General features: G+C 39.7%; 1 non-coding gene across 1 annotated transcript; it reads left to right on the top strand.

Moving 5' to 3' along the window:
• Positions 1 to 4,428: 4,428 nt before the first annotated feature.
• Positions 4,429 to 4,535, top strand: LOC142866041 (U6 spliceosomal RNA). The gene has a single exon (XR_012916113.1). It is a non-coding gene; the product is annotated as a U6 spliceosomal RNA (small nuclear RNA).
• Positions 4,536 to 6,000: the final 1,465 nt, after the last annotated feature.

Below are 6,000 nucleotides of genomic sequence, written 5' to 3' on the forward strand. Positions count from 1 at the left end.
CTAGGGGAAAGCCCTTTGTAAATTGTAAGGTTCTGTACAAATGTTAAGGCTTATTACGAAGGGGTTCGGTGGCATATCTTTAAATCCCTTTGTAATTCTCCCCAGCTTGGAAGTACAGTGCCCTGCACATAGTGGCTTCAGAGCCTACTATTGGTTGACCCACCCCAGGAAAGAGTGCTCTCTGAATTCTTTCTAACAAAGCCCCGCTTACCTTGGTGAATAGTATTGTGTGCTAACTTTTTTAGGAACTGTAACCCAACTCCATCACCTTGCATAGTCAGCAAGAGGATAACATCTATATGCAATCACAACACTTTAATGGGAATTAGGCAGTATAGAAACACCAAAGTAAAGACACCAAATTCCAAATGGATGGTTTCAAGAGTAATCTTTCACTGGAAATTTTTTTTTTTTAGATTTGGAGGGTTGACTAACCTGTTTATATGCTAAAAAGAACCCCCTTATTTTGATTTCTGAATACTTTCTCTCCTAGTAGTCAAACTTATTATGGAATAAAACATTTTGATAATTGCTTTTTAATATGATGAGAGGTTGGAACCTTTCCCAATGACAAGGAAATGAGGGAATATAATGGAATGATGTCTTGTAATTTTTATAAGTTCCAAATAGCAAATGAGAGTCATTCATTTATTCACTGAAGTTTCCTTCCAGAATCACAGAATTACTCCTACACAGCAATTAGAAGGGGAAGATGAATGTTTAAGCGTTAGCTGTAACTTGTCTTTCTGGGGAGGAGGGGACTAGATTTCAGCTGTTGGCAATGGGAAAAGTTAATTAACAAATAGAAAATTTTAGATATTGCTTCTCTATATTGTGAAAAGGTTCTCTAAGTTGAGAAATTAAGTGGATCATCATCACTGTAATTTTCAAGGGATTTCATTTAAAAAAGAAGCCAAGGTAAATAGTCTAAATGTTTATATTTTAACTGATAATCATTGCTTTAAAAGATATGGGTTTTTTGGAGGACGTGGTTTCTGTTTATTACTTTTCAAAGTCCATGGCTGGGCAGCTCAGTGGGTAGCAGCCACACATTTAGTCACTCATAGGCCTCTCAGCTTCCATCCACCCCAAGGTAATAGCCAACTCCACCAGTGTGTCATGGCTCACAAAGGGAACTGACCAAGAGACGGGGGAGGGCTTCAACAGAAGCAATCCTCACTCCTGGAGAAATCACTCAGAGTTGATGACTTACTCTCAGTACCATGTTTTCTTCCCACAAGGAGAGATTTGTAGCCCATCATGAATTACTTTCTTGATTGCCAGAAAGGCCAGAACCAATTTCAGCATTCAGTTGCAGTGACTTCTTTATCTTTAGTTCCTAGTCCATTCATGTTCCTCCTTTTCTGATGGAGTTGCTGATTTTTCTTTCTTATCTTTCCTTTAACTCATCTGGGTATATTCTCTCTCTCATCTTTTCCCTCTCTCTCTCCCTTACAGTAAGCCCCTTCAAATCCTCTTTAAAAGTTGGTGGCAGTTCGATTTAAGGACAGCTGACTCACTTAATAGAATATCTCAGTGGGCAAAGGTTACTTCATCTTTTACCTTGAAACTTTATTTCTTTTTGACACTTCTCTTCTTCATCTCCACTTGACATTTTTTTTTCTCACCTATGTCCTTTACCAGTTAGCTCTGAGAAAGGAATAACAAAAAATTAATGGAAAAGGACAACATGTCTGTTAGTATCCTGTGTTTTTGAGCTTTTCCAAGAGCATCATTGTTTTGCTGAGCGTTGTGTGCTTCTGCCAAGAGTGAAAAAACAGAAAATGGACTTTTGAAGGTGTATTTTGTTTCTTACTGCTCTAAACCCAGAGATTAGTTGTTACAACAAAATCACTCACTTGCTGCCCTCTTCAAAGACCTCCCTAATCCAAATATACATGATTTTGAAGACACGTCAAATTTTTTTTCTGGAAAAAGATGGTGTGTAAATAAAATAAGTATTTTTTTTCCTTGTCTGCTATCTTAATGTTTTATATGTCATGGGCACAAAAATAAATAGGACAAAAATTCAAAGTCCCTGTCCTCAAGGCATGGGTATCAGGGAGAAACAAAACTGTCCTCAAGGAGCTTACATGTCAGTAAGAGACACACACATACACAAATCACTACAATATAACATATAATTTATGTGCTATGAAGGATATAAGTAAAGTTTATGACAACACAGAGGATTCAGTAAGTAATTCTAAGTTGGGGAGGATCAGGAAGGCTTCACAGAGGAGGTAGTTTTAAGTTGATCCTTGAAGGGTGAGTTGATTTGCAAAGCCCCAAGGTGTGGGAGAAAGCATTCCAGTCTGAAAGAACAGCATAATGAAAACCTTAGGGGGATGGAAGTGCTTGCTGTGTTCAAGTGCTCAGATGAGGGGAAGATGACAAGAGAGGAGGCTGGAAAGGAAATTGGCACACTCAGAAAACTAAGCTAAGGTTTGTAAGGATCACTCAGCACTCAGAGACCTTCTCAACTGGCTTTCAAACTTCTTTCCATTTTGTTCCAGTTTTTGTCTCCCATGTTCTGCTCCATTGCTATTGGTTGGGAACAGTGACTGAACTGGTTTCCCTGGCTTGATTCTCATTAAAGACTTGTGCTTTGACTTTTTTTCTGCTTCTGGCTGCCTTGGGTCATTCTCCACCTTATCCTCCAGCCCTTGGGATCCAAAGTCAACTACCTTTGGTCTGTATGTTGGTTAATTCTCTGCTCCCATCCCCAACTTCTCTGCATTCCAAAGGAGAGGCAGGGAACAATGTGTTCAGACAGCGTCTCTGCTAGTAGCATGGTGCTGTGGGACTCTGACTAGTCTACCGTTCCATTGCCAGAGGCTGGGTGGGTTCTTGCACCACAGATCACCCCACGAGGTAGAATAAGAATGGAATTAATTTGATATTTTAGAAAATTGGGTTTTGAAACCTCAAGATTCTAATCATAAGGACAAATATCACAGTAGCGTGGCACCAGCTGCTTCTTGGAAAATGAAATAGGAAAATGTGAATGATTGAGGGGCAATAAAGATGGGCTTATTTTCATTTGAAATATATCTCTTTTTCCTGAGCTCTTAAGTTATATAGGATATGTGGAAAAGTTTAAAGACACATCATTGATATCTTCAGGCATTTCAGCGTAATAGTTCGTATTTTATCCGTTGTTATTTTTCTTAACTTTCTCTTCCTTTCTTCTAGGTTAGCATAGTGAATGACCCATAGTGTGGCTTTGGGTGAGGAATATGGATCTGGATTTGAATTCAGGCTCTGCCGCATATGAGTCATGTGACCTTGAGCAAGTCACTTAATCTCTTGAAGCCTTAATTTCTTCTGCAATATGGAAACAATATATTGTACCTGCCTTATAGGGATGTTGTGAAGATTAAATAAGGTAATGCATATATAGCATTCAGCACAGTGTGTGATACATAGTAAGTGTTCCATAAGTATTTATTATTGCTCTTGGTATCATTTCATTATGCCCCTTCTGATATCTTCATTCCCAATTCCATTCTTAAGATGTTGTCTCTTCAGTATCCCTAACATTACCAATATTAAGGAGGCTGAGAGATTCAGAAACCTTACAGACTGAAGTAAGTAGAAGAGTCATTGGTGATCTCTACTTAGAAGTTCAGTACTGTAACTGACATCAGTGAGAGAACAGCCATTGATCATCAAGTCCCTATTCATCTCTGTGATATTATTCCAAAGAGATGATCCAGGATTGATGGATACCCAAAGCTATCAAATAATATGTCTTCAAACTTTTCCCCACCCCCTGTATACCTAAAAAGCTCAGGAAAAATATGATCCACACTTAAACAGGAAACACCTGTTTTATTGACCAGAGTTACTTATATAACCTGGTAAGGTCCCATAGTTTCTAGGGAGCTGTTACTACACCCTGGTATTCCTGCCTCCAAAAATGTAGGTACCCTAACTATTGAGCTCCTATCTGAGAGCACAGGAACGGACTTGTGTCAGACAGGGTTGCTGCTTTGTCCCAAGGAAGAACATTTGTCAGGCCCAGATAATTGGCCTTTTCATAAAAGTACAGCACCTTTGCATATTCAAAAATATCTTATTCATTTTTAAGATCCCAAGCCACTGTTAATGGAGCAAAGTAAAGCGCCACACTTATTTAGTGTGAGTATTTCATTATGTCTGGTTATTTAGAAAGTCTTGTAAACTAAAGGAGCAAATATACTGCCCCATAACCATTGTTTCCCAATTGACTCTCCCCCTTTATGTTTCCCTACATGGACAATTATTGTAAAATAATTGTCACTCTCTTCTACTTAATAGTAGTTTTGGGCAAGTAGTGAGAGGTGCTTTTGCAAAATAGTGTTACAGACAAATTCACCACCACCACCACCACCACCACTCATGTTAACATCCTAAAAAGCATCAGATATAAAATATGATGACTTGGTGCTCACTTCGGCAGCACATATACTAAAATTGGAACAATACAGAGAAGATTAGCATAGTCTCTGCACATGGGTGATACGCAAATTCATGAAGCATTCCATGATGTTTTAAAAAAACAAACAAAAAATATGGTGACTTGAATTATATCCCATGTTTCTCTAGCCTTACCAATATGAAGGGACTCACATTGCTAATAATAAACTACATCTCTCTAGCTCCTACAGACTCTGGGACTCCTTAGGGGATGCCTCACATGTACTCATGAATAATTCCATTTCCTCTGGGCATCTGCTGGGTATCTCTATATCTGCTGGATACCTAATAGTCATGGCTATCTCCCGCTGCATCTGGAGTACTGAAAGCTACACAGTACTCTGCTTCCCAGTAGAAAATGAGGTCTTGTTTCTCGTTTGGTTTCGTTGTTACACCCTATCAGAGGGGAACTTAAGCAGAGATGTTGAGTCCCAATACGTCCCAGAGGCTTTTGTTGACATATAGATAGATGGTCTTTAAAGCCATGGGACCAGGTAATCTCATCTAGAGAGGAGTATAGATAGAGAAAGGGGGGCTAGATCCAGACTCTAAGGAATCACACCATTTAAAGGTCAGGTAAAATAGGAGAAGCCCACAAAGGACACTGGAAAGGAATGACCAGTAGGAGGAAAACTAGGAAGTATGATGTGATGGATTCCAAGAGTGGAGAGAGTTTCAAGAAGTGAGTAGTCAATGGTCTCTAATGCTGCTGACAGGTCAAGTAATTTGAGGACCCTAAAGTGTCCCTTGGATTTGGCAAAATGACGATTGTTAGTGAAATAATTCACAACTGTCTTGGTGGAGTGGGTAAAGAAGCCAGATCTGAGACAGCTGAGGAATGAATCATAGGTAAGGAAATGGAGATAGCACATGTGAAGACAACTATGGAGGAGTTTTGCTGTGAAAGGGAGCAGAGAAATCTTGGAGGGGATGTGGGATTATAGGATTCTTTTAAAAATGGGAGATAATAAAGTATGTTTAAATGCTGATTGGAATGTTCTAGTAGAGATGGAGTGATTGAAGATGTAGGAAAGAAGGGGATAAGTAAAGGAATCAAAGCCTTGAGTGAATGAGAAGGGTTGGGATACAGGTGACAAGTGGCAAGAGTTTGGGTTTAGGAAGAGGGAGATATCTTTCATTGTATCAAGATAAGAGGGCTCTGCCGGATGCCGTGGCTCACGCCTGTAATTCAAGCGCTCTGGGAGGCTGAGGCGGGCAGATTGCTCAGGTCAGGAGTTTGAAACCAGCCTGAGCAAGAGCGAGACCCCATCTCTACTAAAAATAGAAAGAAATTAACTGGCCAACTAAAAATATATAGAAAAAATTAGCCGGGCATGGTGGCACATGTGTGTAGTCCCAGCTACTCAGGAGGCTGAGGCAGGAGGATCGCCTGAGCCCAGGAGTTTGAGGTTGCTGTGAGCTAAGCTGGTGGCCATGGCACTCTAGCCTGGACAATAGAGTGAGACTCTGTCTCAAAAAAAAAAAAAAAAGATAAGAGGACTGGTATAGATTAAGATAGAATCATGAATTTGATAATGA

This window comes from Microcebus murinus, chromosome X, assembly GCF_040939455.1.
Source record: "Microcebus murinus isolate Inina chromosome X, M.murinus_Inina_mat1.0, whole genome shotgun sequence".
NCBI lineage: Eukaryota > Metazoa > Chordata > Mammalia > Primates > Cheirogaleidae > Microcebus > Microcebus murinus.